Source organism: Vanessa cardui, chromosome 17 (assembly GCF_905220365.1).
Source record: "Vanessa cardui chromosome 17, ilVanCard2.1, whole genome shotgun sequence".
Classification (NCBI taxonomy): Eukaryota; Metazoa; Arthropoda; class Insecta; order Lepidoptera; family Nymphalidae; genus Vanessa; species Vanessa cardui.
Genome location: NC_061139.1, coordinates 12572029 through 12593360, shown reverse-complemented (window position 1 = coordinate 12593360; position 21332 = coordinate 12572029). Strand labels below are relative to the sequence as shown.

The 21332-nt window shown below is 33.5% G+C and overlaps 1 protein-coding gene across 4 annotated transcripts in view; it reads right to left on the bottom strand.

Annotated features, from left to right (window-relative positions):
• The window catches only part of LOC124536978 (stress-activated protein kinase JNK), a 113605-nt gene that overhangs the window by 48274 nt on the left and 43999 nt on the right, over nt 1-21332 (bottom strand). For all 4 annotated transcript variants that reach the window (XM_047113669.1, XM_047113671.1, XM_047113668.1 and 1 more), the window contains exon 3: nt 7911-7940. The gene's annotated coding sequence lies outside the window, so the exon portion shown is untranslated. The remainder of the gene's footprint in view (nt 1-7910; nt 7941-21332) is intronic.

Below are 21332 nucleotides of genomic sequence, written 5' to 3'. Positions count from 1 at the left end.
GCAACAAGCAGTAAATAAATATATTTTTAATACTTATTTAAGTAGATGCAGTGCATTTCTAAGGTCTGATTATGTATTATTATTATTTATAATGGCCCAGTGGTTAGAACGCTAAAAATTTAACCGATGATTGTGGGTTCAAACCCAGGCAGGCACCATTGAATATCCATGTGCTTAATTTGTGTTTTTAATTCATCTCGTGATCGGCAGTGAAGGAAAACATTGTGAGAAAATCTGCCTGTGTCTACATCGAAATTCTGCCACATATGTATACCACCAACCCGCATTGGAATAGCGTGGTGGAATATGTCCAAACCTTCTCTTCAAAGAGAGAAAAGGCCTTGTCCAGCAGTGGGAAGTTTATAGGTTGTTAACGTTAATTATTTATAAGAAGCTGTGCTTAACAGTTTCACCCGCTTTCATTTTATCGTTTAAAGTGACTTCACGTTCTTTATAAGGAAATCATTAAAGGTGAATAATTTTCTCTAGTGACGAAATCTCAAGTCTACATCCGTCCATTGTCACGTAAGTAATTCTTCAATAGGACTTTAAGTTACGCTCGCGATATGAAAGCGAGTAAAGAGTCCTGCGAGATATAAAAGGCGAGTGCAAGTACTGCACTGTTTCGAAAAGACAAAACATCACTGAAGGGATAACATTGAGATTTTGGCACAATAAGATTCTACGTGTTGTGTGAGGATGTTTTGATTTCAATGAGCCAAGATTTTCGGGCCAAAATTTTAAAATGTAGAAACTATCTTGTGTCGACCCACAAAATTGCGATGTGGCTTAGAGGTGTCCTTGACCTAACAATGGGACAACAAGAGGTTTTTTATCAAACCTTTCATATATTTTTTTCTTATTAATAACATTGAACATTATATATAAAATATATATGTTTTTTTTAGTCCACCTGTATTTGATTTTTAGGAATTAACTATAATTATTATTTTTTCCTTCTGTGAAGATGATGGGATCCATCAGTTCGGGCTGGAATAATGAATAGCAGATATTTGTGGCACGCGTGGATTACGTCACGATATTTCTCTAAGCACATGAAAATTCGATTGTAGTTGCCTCGAGTTCAACCCACCACTTCTGTTAAGATCAACTACGCATTCTACCCACCAAGCCATCTAAGCGACTTACAACTATTTTGTACTATATAACTAAGACTGCCGTAAATTAATTTGCTCCAGATGGCAACAAAACAAGTATTCCGTCGAAGCGAAAAGATCGAGTACCCAAGTTACGTATAACAAAAAGTTAGTAGAAAACTCTAGTTTTATTCCCTATCGTACTTTTAATAACGGAAACAATAAAACATTGTTATCACAAATATAAAAGTAGGAATGGAGAGTGCGCGCGAAGACGATTATTTCCGAATAATAAACCATTCGTATAGAAAATACAAAGAATATTTTAGACCAGGAATGAGAAAATGTGGCAAGGCTTCGCGGGAAACGAACGACCTACTTGCTTCCATCCCATCCTTTATAAGGATACTATATAAAAGTATTTTCATATGAAAATCGCTGAGCGTGACATTTATACGGTGATCAAATTTGACCTTGAAGTATTTACTTGGTGGTGCTACTATCAGTTGGGCTCGCACAAAGCCATCGGTAAGATACCAAAAAATACATATAATTGACCCTTTATTTTATTTATTATTTATCACAACTTAACGTGTTCAGCGGAAAAGTTCCATAACATTCTTCAATAACCTTTAACAAGCTTTCACTAATAATACCTACCATAAGAACATAAATATTTCAAAGAGTTCCAACAACGACATCACCATCACGAAAGCGTATACAAACGAAAAAGCGAGCAGAGAGGCCGTCTACACAAACACAGATAGCTGAAATAAAAAGGTTCCAAGGATGTGTAAAGAGCGAACGCAATGAACGCTCACAAAAGGATCACAGGCGAAGGAACTCGAATAATATTATACAAAATCCTACAAAGCCTGGCCTACTTCCTTAAAATATTGAATATTATGCAACAGTATTTTATAGGAACCAGAAATAAAAAAGATCCAAAAAATATTAGAACAGAACTAAAAAGCAAGCAAGCAAGCTCTTCTTGAAGATACTTCTTCTAGCACATCTAAGAAGGATAAATATTAAACATGTAAATAAGAAGTAGACACAATCAAACAAAATCTACACCTATCAAAATTAACAGTGGACACCAGATTTATTTTCAAACAGAGGCTTGTTGTTTTTAAAAACATGAAAGATATTCCTATCTTCTCCATGTTCTAATACCAATTTTAAATTGATGATTTTTGCAGAATTAAGAAAAAAATTTAAAAAAAAATGGGATGGTGTGTGTAATTCATAAGTAACCCTGCCATAAATATGTATCAATATAGGTAGAGTCTCGTGCAGAAAAATGTGCCGTTTTTAAGCGAGACATATTTAATAAATTATACAAAACGTCACCGTTGCGGGCATTTCGTAAACAACTGTGCTAAAACTAGAACAGATACTCGGAAACTTCAGGCAGGGGAGACGCAGATCTTAAAAACGTCCATTGAAAAGCCAACAACATCGCGTGCATAAGTTTACAATACATCAAGGTAACATTAAGGTTATAAATAGAAAACAAGTGTCTCAAAACTAAACCGGTATAAAAGTCGAGTGATTAAATATTACTGCTTACATTTTCTCCTTAGGTATCAAATAAAATACATTATAACATTGCATGAAATAAATAAAAAGTGTTACAATATTAGAAATACATAAACTTCGAATAGTCAGAACCTAATATTACTAGACATATATTAATGCTATACAACAACAACATAACAATAACAAAATGTGTTTTATGTTCGAACTGACTATATATTGAGTTTATTCACTGACTTTAATGGTCAGATAACAAGCATATCCGACACGACAGAAGCTCTTTCCGATCAACGATAGCCTCTCCAAGTAAGAAAGCGTAACATTGGCAATATACTGGAGGACACTGAAGAATTCTTACTAAAAAAAAAAACAAATACGTTTTACTGATTCCAATTCTAACCGACCAACCAAATATTCATTCAAAAATGTATAAATGGAATATCAACCAGAAACGATATAAATATATTTCTATTTTCGAGGAAATTACTTTTACGAAGTAAATATTGGAATAGATGTTAGCTTTTATATTAAAATTTGCACAGTTAAAATATCATAAAATGAGGGAACAGGACTTAAAAAACTAGGGTAAGGAGTGCTGAATGTCTCCTCTTAAGCCTGCCCCACTTTCACGACAATATTGCGAGAATAGATATTTCTTATGCAGATAAAGCTTTGAGATTTTCATCCAAGTTCGACATCCTTCGAAACCAATAAGGCTTGCGGAAAGTTTCTGAGAGAAAAACAGTTTTAAAATTCAGCACGAACAACACACAAAAGCCATACCATACCATTATATTGTTTAATATAATTATTGTTGATAAAATGTTCAAGTGTATTTTAGATATAATCTGAATGAAATAATTAAATTGTTTAGTCTAGTTAAGAGTATTATAAGGATAAAATCAATTAATTTTAACGAATGCTCTCCTTTGTATCGGGAATACGAATAACCTCATTCGCTGGAGAAACGTTAATAGGCTTTTGACCTGTGTGTGGGTCGATTGCTTAGTTCGTGTACCTAGCTAATGGCTAGCTTATAAGACTGGTTATCTTGAGGTTCTGGGTTCATAGACAGTGTCGGATCAAACAAGGCATTGGGTTTCGTTAAGAAATTTGCAGTGCAGAAATTAAAAGTGCTTACACTGCCGTGCAAAGGAGAGCACTTAAACTCATTCTAGTTTGTAAGAATAAGATTATAGGTAGTGCATTATGTTATGATCTGGATTATGTCTATTTGATAGCTAATGTCTTTAATAAACGTCATAACCAAAACAAGTTAGGAAGTCATCATGATAATCATATAATAATATCATAATGATACAGCTACATAGGATACCATTAAAATTCAGCATTTGCTTTTGGAATCCAACTTGGAAGCTGAATGGTTCACCTATATAGGACGCGATTGCTGTCATTGCTTTTCAGACTTCTTATCTTTCATTCTTCTTTTTAGTGGTACTTTTTTGACTAAGTATTATATTTTTGACATTTATTTGCCAGGTTTGTTATTACTTTTTCAATCGTGCCGTGTCCTAAATAAAATTTTCTTTCTTCCATTACATAGCAATCAGATTACAGACGCAAAACAATACAAAAAACTTTGCTCATTTCGAAAGTCATAAATTTATAATCAATTTAGGGTGAGTCTAATGCTCCTGATCGATGTTACGTGATGTCAACCTGAACGATTTCAGCGGCGCCGGAAAATCTCAAGAGACTAGCCAGCTGGCTAATAGTTAGCCACCGAGTTACTTGGGACATATTATATAGTACACAAGTGCGTTATGAGTTTAGTTGCTATTAAGTTGGAACAACGATGTTACGTGTTTTTCGACACACAAGACTAGATTTCAACTTCCAAGAAGCTGCTCATTCTTATCCTCCTGATCCTGCCTTTACCCTCATTTTACTTGGGATCGGAGCAGCATACCCATGTATGATGTATCTCACAAATAACATAATTTCCTGCCATATCGTCTTTCACACAATTCACCCATCATTTCTTTGGTCATGCCCTTTCTCTATATCCATTCATGTTCATGCTCAAAACCTTCCCCAAACATGGTCCTCATTCCTTCACATAACAGCCTACCTTAATAATGATGAAGATACCGTGCTGTGATTGATAATTTTTGAACAGAAAAACAAACAACTCTTTGTTTTTAACTAACCAGACTTCGGACTCTACTCAGGACTAACTATACTCAGGACCTAGCATCAGTCACTTTAGGCGGTCGCATCCAACACATACTCATGTATTTGATGTGATTGCCTCGTAATCGTATTTGTTAAAGTCGAAAGTGCTTTTATCAGGTATTTCACTATACAAAATTCTGTGGCAAAATCCATATCGAAAAATAATTCGATCACCAGGTGAAATTTTATGGGAGGCGACCACCTCTCGTCACGTGACCTCCAAGTAGCTTTTAACCTCCGTACACAGGTCGAATAATTGTTAAAAGGTTTCTCATTAACCGTCTGAGAAAATACATTATTTTATAAATTTCGTGAAAACATTGGTTATGTCGTGTGTGGGTGTAGACCTTTGATTAATGAGGTAAGGTTATATAGGACAAGCTGAGCCCTTTGAAGGTAGCTTAAATTAAAATGTGTATTTTTATTGTGAGTTTTTGTTCCTTTGTGCGACTCATGATGCAAGCTCTGAGACATGACTGAGTATCGAAAAATCTTTACGATAGATTATTTTTAATAATAATTTGTACTCTTGTTAGTTCATGGCATTAAGATAGTTTTCATACTCGTGAAATAATCAATTAAGATCAATTCTGTTTATTAATAAATTGATTTAATTTAATGAAAACGTAATAATATTATCAAAATATTTCAAAAACTTATACCATCAATCAATTAATTGACAGGCTCGAAAACACTGACTTGCGAAAATATTCACTAATTGCTCCCTATTGGGAATGACAACTCATACTCAGCTTCTTCAAAATGTTAATATAAAATAAAAAATCGAAAGAGTTCTTGAGTATCGTGAAGGAATAACCTCACAACCTCTTCAAAATGGAATAAGACCTTAATCCTGAAAATAACTTATTTATTTTAATCATAAGATGTCCAGCGTGTAGAGTAAGAGCCGAGATTGTCCAGTGGTTAGAGCGCGTGCATCGATGGTTGCGGGTTCAAATCCATGCAAGCACCACATTATATAAGATTTAAAAATTAGTAGAAATAAACTCTAAGTCGATGTGACTGCCTCGTCATTTGTATACTTGATGTAAATAATGAACAGACGGACTGCAGTATGTAATAAAGCAAAGTCATGTTTAATCTAATATGCGAGACCAAAAGGTTCGGCTACAGTAACTTCTGTTAACATTTTAATATAGATTTTTTATTGTGTTCTTTCATTAAGCATATGAAAAATTTAGTATGCCTATATATTTTTTTTTAAATACAATATAGCGTATGTAGGTGTATAGCCTAGGTGAATAACGGCTGTTATGTAGATAATATACGAGCAAATTTAATTACATAAATATCAAGTTTATGAAACAGGAGTACCAAATCTATGCTAGTATCATATTCCTAGTATATTTTTATATAGTTACTTAGAGATAACAAATTAATTATGTAAAAACTCATACGTCTTGTGTAAAACGTAGAGTTGTACTGGCAAAAAGGCTTCAGATCCAAAATTAGAAAATAATATTCCTTGATAAGAGAAATACTCTTTCAATATATTTTTCGTAGATTCGTATTCTACGCGTGTGAAGTCGTGAAGAATAAATAGTTAATTATCAAAGTTCAACGTCCTAAGCGATCTGTCTGACATTACTCAACACCGTAGCAACCGCTGCCATTATTATATATTATTATTACTCTGTATTATCATTTATAACTTTTATTACGCCTCGGTTACCAAAAAGGTTTTAGTGTTATAATCATATTAAAACTAATTATAATTACCTGCGATTCTGAGCCAGGAGAAATTATCATTTTCGTTACGACAGCAACTCTGTTATTACATATGGATATTATTATTCGCTGTCAGACGGGCTCTACCTTTTTCCAACCATTGCGCCAGGGTTGTTTATATAAAATTTATAGTAAAATGGACACGGCGTACTTTAAGCCTTTCTGAAAGTCATATACTTTGCTCTTTCAATTCTAATTATTTATATTTTACTAGTTGTCTCCCTGTATAACAAACAAGGTGTATCCCGCGACTCTACTCGCGTTTTAGTCATGCCGTTTAAGTTTTAGGTATAAAAAGCGACTGAGTTACTTTCGCATTTATAATATTATTATAAATATAGAGACTGTTATGTTTCGTCATACCTAAATAATTAAATTTAATAAAACGATTAATCACTTAGGTTCTAACTTATTCTTCACTACATTCTGAGCATGTAGTATAGCACTAAATTTAAGTGAATCCTTTCTTATTGCACAAATTTTGACTGACTTTTCAAGAAACGTATTGGAGTATACTTTATCAAAGAAACAATCTAGCTTACTCTCAGAACTAGTATCTATATGCTTTGAGATTACAGTAAATACTTAAACATCACTGCTTATACGAACAACTATAAGTCCATAATTGAATAGACGGGTCGGGTATTAACTGAAATACAAACAATTTCACTCAACAATTTATAAACTTATATACGAAATGTTTCCAAAACTAAATACATTCACAATATGAGCGGTTGAGGAACAAAATTGAAATCGAGACAGCTCTAACGAATCCCTGGCGCTCAATTCCCGGGACATGCCATCCGCATGGCTCTATCCAGTGACGCGTGAAACTCACAATTACACGTCCGATGTCAGGCTGACATTGAACCAACAATAATGAACCTTCCCACGATAGCAATAAGATCGTTTAATCAGAGGAGGAAGTATTTATTAATATTGCGCTTTCCGTTTGTTTGGGCTGTTGGATTGAGGTTGTTGAACCTCGTTTACCAGAATAGAGTTTTGTTCGAATGAATTGCGGATAAATGTATACGAAGGATAATTTAAACTTCTTATATCAGCAAATCAATGCTAGAAGCAATGTTTACTAATGTCATATGACATTGATAATGAGTATACATTTACAACGTCCGGTAATATTAATTCGATAAAATTGACGAATTGTCAAAAAATTATGTGTAAATAGATTTTGTACACAAAATAAGTACTTAAAGTTACAATGTTGGTCATTAATAGAACTTGCAACTATCAATTGAATCCAAAAGGCATTTAATAATATTTTATTTTAACTAATTAAAAGGCAGGTAAACGTCACTTAATTCTTACCAATCTGTTGATTACGTTCAGGAACGGAATCTGTAACAAATATAAATATTATTTAATAACATTTTACAATTGATTTTATTTTTAAATTAAATAAATCTAATTTAATTAAAAGCATAAATATATTTATGTTATCCCACTAATATCAGGGTCTACGAGTTGGATTTAAAAAAATGAACGATTAATCTTAGATAGACAATTAATATTTTAAGCTTAAAGCAGATAAAACTACGCGAATATAGCTATAGCTATTGTATATATAATATATAAAATATTATGTGATCGTTTTATGGATAAAGATACTATTAAAGTATTATATGTATAATTTCGCATTTTCGTTCTTAAATCAGTACTAACAAATTCCTTATATACTAGTCCTGTTTATGAGGTATTGTATATGCTACAACTGGTTGAGAGTAGCTCTATTATATGTAAGCTTATGACTTGTGTTAGGAGAGGGGACGGCATTAGCCCGAGGGATCAGGAACGAACCTGTAACTTTTTCCATCGTTAGACCCGTAAACAATTGCTCTATTGACGCTTAAAAATTTTATTTGTAAGGATATAGTGATAAATGTGGATTAAAAAGGATTTACAGGAATCCTCATCAAGAATTTCATAATACCTAAAGACATTTCTATTTTTTTATGATACTTACATATATCATCTAAATATATATAACTCTAAGGTGACTGACTGACTGACTGACATAGTAATCTATCAACGCACAGCCCAAACCACTGGATGGATCAGGCTGAAATTTGGCATGCAGTTAGATGTTACGACGTAGGAATCCACTAAGAAAGGATTTGATAAATTCCACCCCTAACAGGACAAAATATTGGATGAGAGTTTATATACACCTTCTTACTATGATTAATTAAATCCCCCAATATATATATGATACTCCATAGGACATAGGCTACTTTTTTTGCGTAAAACGTGACAACAACAACAACAACAGCCTGTAAATTCCCACTGCTGGGCTAAAGGCCTCCTCTCCCTTTGAGGAGAAGGTTTGGAACATATTCCACCACGCTGTCTCAATGCAGGTTTTTGGAATACAAATGTGACGGAATTTCAATGAAATTAGACATATGCAGGTTTCCTCACGAAGTTTTCCGCCACTGGGCACGAGATTAATTATAAAGACAAATTAAGCACATGAAACAGCGGTGCTTGCCTGGGTTTGAACCCGCAATCATCGGTTAAAATGCACGTGTTCTGACCACTGGGTCATCTCGACTCAAAAAACGTGACAACCGACGCTCTAAAACGAGCGCATCCGTGGGCGATTACTAGTATACACATATAGTGAGATAAAATTATTAAACTTCTCGAACTAAATACAAACTTCGAACTCCAGATAAACGAACTACCATCAAGTGAATATTAAGATTAAAAACTACCTCGCGAAATGTTACTCCAAACTCAGAACTTGTTTTCAAGAATATTCAACGATAACTTTAACGGTACTCCTTAACTACAAGTACGATACGAATATTACAGACTAGTTCAAAAGTAACTCAACTATAATTATATATTTGGTGATACTTTCAGACGTTTTTAATTTTTTTATAGGCTATATATAACCGTCCGGCTTTATATGGGTTTAATGTATTAATATAATAGAGTCGAGATGGCCCAGTGGTTAGAACGCGTGCATCTTAACCGATGATTGCGGGTTTAAACCCAGGCAAGCACCGCTATTTCGTGTGCTTAATTTGTGTTTACATTCATCTCGTGCTCAGTGGTGAAGGAAAACATCGTGAGGAAACCTGCATGTGTCGGATTTCATAGAAATTCTGCCAGATGTGTATTCCACCAATCCGCATTGGAACAGCGTGTTGAAATATGTTCCAACTCTTCTCCTCAAAGGGAGAGGAGGCCTTTAGCCCAGCAGTGAGAATGAACAGGCTGTTGTTGTTGTTATTAATATAAAAAAAATAATATTAAGTAGAAATAACGTAGGTTTTTTTTACTAGTAAATAAATAGAATGCGATCATTCGTTGCGAGGATTACCCTCTACATACAAAAAATAATTTTTTATCTCTTTATAATATCAGTATGGATACGACTACTTTCTAGATTTTACTGGGATTTATTTATAAATTATCATTAATCAACCAATATGTACACACATTTGAAAGGAATATAAAGGACTTCAAACACTGTCAATGCACCCCCAAACACACAACAGACTGAACCATATTCATGAAATAATAACTAAAAAGCAAGCGAGGCCATAGACGACTAGTATAATTACCATCATCAACAGTCTATAAATTTACCACAGAATTTCGTTGAAATTAGTCACATGCAGGTTTCCTCGCGTTGTTTTCCTTCACCGTCGAGCACGACAAGAATTAGAAACAAATTAAGCACATGAAAAAACAGTAGTGCTTGTCTGGGTTTGAACCCGTCATTGGTTAAGATGCACGCGTTCTAATCACAGGGCCATCTCCGACTTATACTATATAGGAAAAAAACATATAGATAAGACACAGGCACAACCCTGTCATAGTTTCATATACATAAGTACTAGAAACAGCTCGTAAATTCATTGTGAGGGACGATAACGACCAACAGCAAGTTAAGCCCTTTGAGGGCGAACCGTCTGTAATGTTAATTTTGTTCAGTATAATTAAATGAACTTATTGCAGCTCAAATATCTGCCTTTATATAATATTAGGTTTCACATACGGAAATGGCGATTTATTTATGGTGGGATTGAGCTTAAGCTGAATATTTTAAGTATGTATTAATAATAATGCAAAGATTCCATAACAGTATACTATAGTATATTGGCTCTAACCAATGGTTAAGGGTTAGATTGAAGCAATGGTTAGTTTAATAAGCCACACATTATAAAATTAAATAATTGACTTAACCTATACGAATATATACTAAACATTAAAAGAAATAAATTTTAATACTTAAATGAAAAAAAAAATCTTGCAATGAATGGTTTACCCCTCTAACATATATACATGTATATGGTCGTTGGTCCGCCATTAAGTGCCCCATTTGTTTGTTTGCCTTTGTCTCGCCGAGTCTTACTCGTGTTTTATTTTTCAAACCAGTGTCACTTTATATTAAAAGTAAATATAGATTGATAATAATGATAAAAAAAACTACTAGTATAACTAGTAAGTACTGTAAAAAATCGTAATGAAATTTGACGTAGCGGTAGTCCGAGGTCGAAACATAGACCTACAAATATGTAGACTCGTTGTGAAATATTTTGAATAAAAAAAAAACTATCTAGAATATTCGCCTTAATACTCTTGCATCCGACGGATGGGATGGAAGCTCTGGCCTAATTGAATCGGCCGATGTAATTGACCTATCAAAGCTTACGCATATCCTGTTAATTATTCAAATGCACTCTGTCTCGTAGAATTTTAATGACCATTTTATTTTTATTTAATACTAGCTCATTCGCTGATTCCGATCTTTTAGGTAAAAAAAATATACCGTGTAACGTTGCGTGATGTTTATAGCGCATACAATCCTCAAAAAAATGATCTATCAAATCTAAAATATATTTTTAATGTGACTGTTAGTTATACGCTATTTTTTAAAATAGATCCTGGATGGTTCCATAGATGGTTTTTAACTCGACAAAAAAAAGACTCGCTGATTTTCTTTCGACGGTTCTTTTCAGTCTAGGTCAGCGTCTTTATTTTTTCAAACCCTTAGTAATGTTTAATTTGACCATTAATAAGTAAGTCTATAATAAAGTAATTTGAGTTGAGTTGAATTTATAGAAACTAACCTAACCTAACAAAAAATTAATCCATACGAAGTCGGGGTTGGCAGCAAGTTTTGTATAATCCAATGTGACTCGTAAAGGCAGCATGAAATGAAATCTGGATAACTTCAATAAGGAGCCTTAGTCGAAATCTGTGACTCTCAGCACATTTTTGTAGAACGAGAATCCATTACTTATAATCAATCGCTCGTGCTTCAAACCTCTGACTGTATTGAAGATCGATAATCCTTTGACATCGCGAAAAAGACTAAAGGTTGAGATCTCATCTCTTTACTATTTTAGAATTGAAACGAGCATATTGTACCTAAATTCGACGGTATCCTACAAAAACGTTATGTTTTTTGGTCCAGTTCCATTATATAAAACTAGAAGTCACCCACGGCTAGCGTTTTAGGGTACTAGTTGTCATGTGTCAGGCAAAAAGCAGCCTAAATCCTTTTTTGGAGTTCAAATTTGCTTCATAATAAATTTCATCAAATTCGGTTCAGTAATTTGGTCGTGAAAGAGCGGCAGACAGAGTTACTTTCATATTTATAATATTAATATAGATAAATTGAAATTCAGTCTTAAGAGAATATTGTCCTAGTTCGGCTACAGAGCTAAAAACTTTTATATCACGGCTCTTTAAGTTTTAAAGTTGGTTGCGAAACGTTGATGTCAAGAATCGTACGCTTTAAACTTACGCCGTTTATATTATATCTTTTAAATATGATACCAAAGATAAGTGTCTCGTAAGAACGTTCGAGTATCCCACTGTTAAAAGAAAATGTAATGATCGCGGTTCAAATTTAAATATATCAAAATGGTGCAAGGAATTAGAAAGATCCAATATGATCTTTTACGATTGAACTAAATCATAATAAATTTCAAACAAGTACGTTATTACAAGCACTTTTGAATCATTTTAATATTCAATGTTCATTTCGTAATGTAGCCATCTTATCAGGCACAATAACAGGCCGTACATAACAAACGGGATACGTACTGCTTCCCTTTAGAGACGTCTGGAGCTAATTCCACCAGGCTGCTCTAATGCGGGTTGGTTGATACCCATGAGGCAGAAGTTCATTGAAATTAGACACATGCACGATGTTTGTTTAACTGAATTATTATAAATGCGAGGAAAAAGTAAGAAACATTATCATTATTTAATTTTAAATTATTATTTAACTAACATGACTGTATTTTTAAATGTTGAAAAGAGTAACAACTGAGTTTCTGGTCGGTTCTTCTCGGTAGAATCAACAACCCGAATCGATGATAGCTTCGCTTAATATATCTAGTGGTTAAATGACGATAAAGTGGTTGTAAAAGACTACTTGAATAAAGTATATTTTGATTTGATTAGTTACTTTTCACAGAAAATTAATTTACAAAAGTATAATGGTATTCAAAATACAGATTCTTAATTAGTATTTTATTTACAAGTGCAGACTATTAACGCAAGGATGCGGCGAATGTACTGACGAGTGACAAAGGCTCTCAAATAGTTCGTGCACTTCGAACACAAGCCGGACTTGTATCCAGTTAATTGCATCGCCATATAAAGGTATATACTCATATAGCGTATCAATTTCCGCTTGTCTGTGGATACCATCGATATTAATTGATCAAACGGTTATATACTTGTAGTAAAATATTTTTACTGGAGATTTTTACTTCGGGCGCTATAGGAGTCAGAATTCGATATCAATTTTTTATTTATTTTTTTATGCCAACTATGAGTGCAAGTTTTAGTGCTAAGTGTTTCGTTCACGTCACGAGAGCCAAATGCTTAATAGACATATAAATATATAAGAAGTTCAGAGAAGAAGACGAATAATCGAAGAGACATTTTCTTTATATTAAAATATATGTATGTATATTTAATCTTTAAGTACTTAGTCATTAGAAACAAATTCATAAAAATCAGATATAAAGTTTGACAGCGTAAGAAAGGAATGTTGAAAATTTATTCCAGCGCCCAAATCTTCCTATTTCAGGAAAAAAATAATACTTTAAACGATTTTAGAATGTTTGAAAATCTCATACCTTCTTCATAACCAATTTATTTTAAAGTATAAAAATAGTAATAATTAACATAATAATCGTTTTAAATTATGATACAATATACCTAGTAGTAATAATATTTAAATCTCATTTCCAAAGAGCGTAAGTACCCTTAATAGAGCCTAAGCTGCGTATCAAAGATTCATGACTGAAAACTTCATAAAGTTTTCATCAAGATATTTTCCTTGGAACACAGCGTGAGGGAAATTGTTTATATAGAAATTTGGCTCTTCCAATTTTTGCATATTTTGAATTAAGATTTTGAATAAAAAGCTTTTATTTTCATAATACCATATGTTATATGATATAACTATAAAAATGTATTGTTAACAAGGCAAGCAAATCTCCCCGTCGCTGTAATTGTTCACAACATCTTTAGAAATCGTTGTCGTATTTAAAACCACATATCCATAATAAAGTATACAACTAATTTTTTTGTATTAAAATGTCCATTGGTAGTTTGAAAATCTTTTCGGTAAACTTCAGTTAAGACAGACACGGCGGAAGGATTTTGTTTGTGTAATATATAGTGAAATTATATATTTGCATACATTTTCAAAGCTTTTAATATTCCAGTATGCGATAATTTTAAGAATAATAATCTCCATAAATAACCGCGTATACGTTGTTCTTAAATTATTTTAAATACATATTTATATATATATATATACCTGTGTATGAGTGTGCGTGCGTAAATATGTATGTGGGTGTACATGTAATAATTATTAAAATCCATTAAAAAAGTTCCAAATATCACACTACAAAGAGGCTTAAGAGTCAACATAAATCATACAACTCTCGAAGTGTGATTTATATTCAAGATAACGCGCGGTTTATGAATATTCAGTGCGGGCTCGCGAATTAACATAGACGCTATGTGTTTAGACGGAGATCATCCCGTTTGTATGTTTATTGATATACGTGATACCCACGTGATAAGCAACGTGCAATGTTTGATGTGTACCGTCATCGGAACTGTCATAGCTGTTATCAGCAGCTATAGTTGCGTAGATTTTGACAGACGGTACTGTATAGGTATATTGATCTTCTTTGGTTATATAAGTATGCGTCACGATAGCGTGCGTAAGCGATCACGCGGCGCCCAGCGAAAGACGGAGACGGTACCTATTACCGCTATTTTTTTAGTGAGTAAACCCAGTCTACCTGGGCGCACTCGTCCTCCAGGACTCTGGGGAGTACTGCCCCTCCCCACTTCCATTACGTGGGGAAAGCGCGTAACACGTTTTTCAAGCGAGAAAAAAATAAAATAAAAATGGTTATATGTGTACGTATGAGTGAGAATCGATAAAATTAGTCTAGACCTACAGTTAGCCACAAAGCACACGCACGCTAGTTTAATTAAAATGACGTTAGTGTCAGGCGTAGCTGACACGCACACTAAGATTATAAAGTTTGCGCGTTTGTTTTGTTGTGCGACATTCTATCCGGATATTTAAATAATCTGTATAATCTGTGTAATAATCTGTTCACACATGCACATACAAATATGATCTAATTAGTATTTGTTTTGCTATCTTTATTTTCACATGAATCATCTCACGTACACGTCATATTACAAGCGCAATCGTCATGCTAAAGCGCGCCTAGTGTAGCGAAGAGAGGCGCCTTTGTGAGTAGTTATAAGCCATTAAATCTCCCTGAAGGCATGAAATCTGTTAACCCCCACACATACACGCACATAACGTATATAGGTATGTATGTCGTTTGTTTTTGTAAAAATCGCATATATTTATTAGAAATCCAATCGAGCATTAACTTCAATTCCTTAAGGGTTTAAAGTATAAGTGACTTTTTGGTATTTTTTTTTTAAATAATTATCGCCTTCGAAATGTCTTTAATCTCATATACAAATATGTACCTATTCTCGAAATATTTAAAGTAAAAATATAAAAAAATATATATCTTTAATTTAATAACACAATATACAACGCACCTTACTTAGTTAATACATATAACACAAGAATATGAACATTACGTCCTTAAATATATACAATTAATTACTTTAATTATAATGTATGTAGTATATTATGCGTGTCAGTAACGAAGTCTAGACTGATCGAATTAGAGACCATACAAAACGAGTGAATCGTTAACGCTTCATTCGAGAGACCACTCTGAGTAACAGGGCTTTGGTCCTAGATAAGGAGACTCTACCTTTTAAGAAGATTTCACGATGATCACGCTACTCCATCGTGATTAATGGACGGACTTGCGGCCCGTGGTCGATCTTATTCAGCGATATTACATGCTTTCGAATAAGGTACAGTACGACACAACTTAGATGTAGCATCGGCAAATTCAATAAAACCGATTGCTGCCGATTTATGCAAACAAAAGAAATAGCTCCCAATCGCGCTATTGTAGGCTATTCAACACTATAGATTCTCGCGTCAGTTCAACTCGAGAAAGCAAGTACATGTAAATCGACGTGTCAAATTGACGAATATATTCGGTTATATGATATTACAAGTTATTACATTTGTGTAAAGAGCATATTCACATAAGAAATAAATATATTCATAATTTGGGAGAGCATACTTAATTCGGATGTGATTGTTTTACGAATTTTGCCGATGCTTCATCTAAGTTGTGTCGTACTATATTGTGTTCTAATCATTTTTTTTATGACTTAGGTGGCAAACGAGCAGGAGGCTCACCTGATGGAAAGTGACTACCACCGTCCTTGGACATCTACAATACCACGGGGCTTGCAGGTGCGTTGCCGGCCTTTAAGAAAAGAGTACGCTCTTGAAGGTTCCCATGTCGTATCGGTACGGAAAAATCGCCGGCGAATGCTGGTTCCACAGAATGGTTGTGCGAGGTAGAATATGTCTAAGAAATCGCGCTATTCTGGATTTCATTCGACCATCCCAGCTCTTTGTTGTCACAACATAAATAAAAACACTTCGCAGACACCACGTTGCAAGCGCATCGTCGTAATTTACATAAAATATCGCCACAGTTGCTTTAACTTCGCTCTATCGCGCCATCGATCGCTACTTTTAACCATTTACATCATGAAAATAAAACAGTAGTTCTGCTGAAGTATAGAATACATTTCTGTAGTTAATAATCAAACTATATAAAACAACTGACACCTCAAAAGGTGTTACGTCATTTGTATCTCTGACAACGTATATGGAAAAGCTCACAACCAAAATATTATTCTATTTTTTTTATAATAATAATTTATTTAAGCATCATATTGCATCATCAACAAGATGTGAATGATAAAAACTGAGATACTGCAAACTGTGGCGAAGTTATTAACGCCCGCGAACAAAGCCATATTGCTCTATTTATTAACACATTTAAATTGCAAAAATCTATTAAAGGAGTATATATAACAATAAAAAATACACAATATAATTAAGAATTAAGAGAAACAGATTACATATAATTTTGTTTTTTTAACTGTATCGTAAAGGAGTATATTAGGACGAAACTCGTCACAATATGGAAAGGTCCAACAGGCAAGAGAGCTAGAGGCAGACCTATAGACCGTTGGACTGATGACCTACGAAAGGTAGCAGGAGACAACTGGATGGATACAGCAAGAGATAGAGTACACTGGAAACAGTTGGAGGAGGCCTATACCCTAGAGGGGCCATGACTTAATATTAAATTACTTTACTATTACTTTTTAAACTTTTTTATATTAGGAATAGGTCAACTTTTTGTATAATTATTTTGAATACTTACTTTAATATGTAGTAGGATTAAGTCAAGGAAATAAATAAAGGCTTATTATTATTATTATTATTAAAGGAGTATCTTAGCAAGAAGGTCTTTATTACAACATTCTTCACCATAAGAGCTCATAATATGAGCACATTCATTCAATGGATAAAAAATCCAATAAACTGTTGTTTGCTCTGGTCTTTGTCCATTCTTTGAACTAGAGCTCTTCAGAGTCTGCGATCTTATAAGCCACTAAACAAACGAGTCAGTCAAATACATTTCCCTTAAGATATTAGAAAAATATAGCCCAAGTATGTGGAAAAGGTCGTATATGAATATTATGCAAACTAAAAAAAACATAATAAATTACTATACATGTCACATCGTGCATATATGTACAATAGCTGTCATAGAAAAACGAAACGAAGAAACATAGAAAGAATTAGTTTCCACGCTTAGCTATAAAGTATTAAGCTTTCACATAAAATATAACGATACGTCAAAAGTTGGAACTGAAAATGATTTTTAAATTCATAAAGTGAATGAGTTCAAATCCCATCCATTTGGAGATCTACTCTGTGTTATCAAACCCACTCGCTTTGATTACGAGATCGTATCTCGAATGTACATATGTCTGATGAAAATGGACCCTGTATAAATGCCATCGTCCGGACAAAACCGACGTGAAGCACCGTTTACGATTCGAGTGCATGCATGCAAATGCGTACATATATTTTCATTGAATAATTTTGTAATGTAATTATGAACTGGTAATGTTGTTCTTGTGACTTATTTATTTATAACATGTAACAATATAACAGTATAATAGTACATGCCCCCTTCTAGTAGCAGCACTAGTATATGTCTTATTGTTGGCCTAAGATTTGAGTTTGAACCCGCAATCTTCTGTTAGGATATTCGTGTAAAATGCCATGAGACCATCTTGGCTTTATGTAAAGACAAATTTATAAAATAGAACAAAACAAATCTTTAATATTTAATTTATTTATTATTATTATTTTTTTAATTTATATATAAATAGATAAAGTACTATATTATTTTTTTTATAAATAGGTATCAATTAATTGTTGATAACGTGAATTAATGATAGCTCTTAATATAATTAAAATGTAACTACGATATGAAAAATAAAATTAATGATTTTTAAAATAATAATAAAGTGTTTTAATAATTCCAAACCTTCTCCTCAAAGGGAGAGGAGGCCTTTAGCCCAGCAGTGGGAATTTACAGGCCGCTGTTGTTAATAATATTTCTTTACAAATATCAGTACTGGATTTTATGTTGAGAAAAGAATGATATAAACGACTGAAGGAGCAGTGGAATACGATCCCCTGGGAAGGTAATAACTGGCGACGTTATGATGTCCTCTCGACCGATTTTGATGACGACAGCAACGACGGATATTTCCAATGACAACATAACTGAGATACATTATAAATCTCAAGTGTATGTGCGCAAACAATTTATTTATGACCAGTAGTGCAAGCGACTTCGTGCGCGTTTGAATTTAACAAAATATTTACTATTGTAGCCTAAGTTGTTCCTTATTGCATCAGTTGTCTGTCTGTGAATGTCCCGTCAAAATATGTCCAGCTGTTCCAGAGATAAGTTTGAACATACAGACATATAGACAGACAGACAAAACTGTAACAAATGCTATATTGGTTTATATACTGTTAATACATATATAATGTATGCATTCAGAAAAGCGGTTATTTTAATATTACAAACGGACACTCTAATTTTATTATATGTATAGACTTGAATATAAAACTCCACACATTTTTCTAGATATTATAAATTTATACACATAGTAGGTTTCGATGGAGGAGGATGTGTGGTAGCTATATTAAAAAGCCTATATAAATTGAGCAATAAGTTATAATTACAATAAATTTCATCCAAATCAAAACCAGCGTACAAACCTAATCATTTATAATATCAATAAGATAATGGTATATAAATATACAACTAAAACTAGTAGTAAAAAGACGTCTGTGGACTTAACAAAGACATCTTCTTTTAAAGCAAAAGATTACGAAACATTATTCCCCACACTACCCGAACTACCCCGCGCTAACCGGCGGTTTGACGGATAATACATACATGTTTCACAATCTCCCGACACACATGCAGCTTTTCTCACGATGTTTTCCTCAACCGCAGGCCACGAGATGAATTGTAAACACATCACTTAAAAGAACTCCGTGCGAGCGGTGTGTCGGTTTCTAAACTCAAAATAATGTTTATAAAAATAACAAACGTATCTCATTGCTGAGATTTTCTTGATATTATAATTTGTATTTAATCTTTACCGTTTAATAGCCAATTAAAGAAGAAGAATAATTTCAAATTTAAATTTGGAATTCCAATTACATTTTTAAGACATTGAAGCCAAGGTATCAATCTCTTATTCCTAAAATTACAATAGAATATACAAATAAATAATTTTGATATTTGGCTGAGTTTTGTACTTCAATATAGTTTAATAAGTCTCAAAGAAGCAAACAAGGCAAAAACACGAGCTCCGACATAAAATCGCCAGTAAACCACGTTAACTGTAATTCGAGCCCTTTGAAGGGTGAGGGACGTTGTTACTTGATTTTCTACACCTTTAAGGAACATTGCGGTTATCGAAGTTTACAAATAGGTAGTTGTAGCGGTGATTTTTACAACGGCTTAATATTAGTGCAAACTTATGTAAAGAGTGCTTGTTACAACTTATCTGAATCTATAGTCGATATTATAAATGCAAAAGTAACTCTTAAAATTTCAACTTTCTAGGGTTAGTTGTTTTGGTTATGCGTTGATATTCAGTCAGATAAATCGACTTTTCAAGTGTGTAGATGTCAGTGAATTAATCTTTCACGATAAAATTAATATGTGGTGGTTAACTCTGTTCGATATTTTAAAATGATGTTATTCTATATTAGCTGAACCTGCCGTTTTACCAGCGTGATATTTATTAAACCTTACCCACTGTACAAAAACCGTCACTCTCATTCTATTTCCACAAGGGGTGAATTAATAAAAAAATAGTCCACGTATTCCGCGGAACTCAAAATATCCCAACCAAATTTCATATAAATTGGTTCAGCTATATAAGAGCAAAGCGATAATAGATAGTTATTTTCGCGTTTATAATAATCGATGTTTTTAAATTCTTTCTTAGTTTACTATCATTGCCCAGAATTTAGTACAATCATGTGGTACAACAGGCAACTGCAGTTACAGTCAATGGGTGAACGTGACCACTTAGCAGAAAGTGATACCTTAGCTGGCCAGCCGTTAAAAAACTGCATGGTTGGGCTATACTGGCTTCCATGTAACGTAAAATACTTTCTTCTCTTATAAGGTACATTAGCAACTATGGATTTTAACTTAAATCCTTTATGATAACACCGATGAAAATCAAAAATTAAAATTAAAATATACTTTATTCAAATAGGCTTTTACAAGCAGTTTTGAATCATCATTTAACAACTATATCTAGTGAGCCACCGCCCGTTCGGTAAGTAGATTCTACCGAGAAGAACCGGCAAGAAACTATAGAACACAACTATGTTAGTTAATAACAATTATATATGTATGTAATTTATCCTACCTGGAAGTCAACAAGTATTCCACGCTTTTCTATCGTCTACATAATCTTGTACTGAATAAAATGCCTTCTTCACCAATGTATTTTTTACAAATGATTTCAATTTAACGGACAAAGTACTTAATGAGCATAACACGTCACTACTTATAGTTGAATTATATATAATACGTGAACAAGTGTCGAAAGCGGCGGAATTATTCACCGGCACGGCCTCAAAGCCGCGTCGTTAGTATGCGAGCGAGTCGCGAACGTAATTAAACACGACGGAATAAGTGA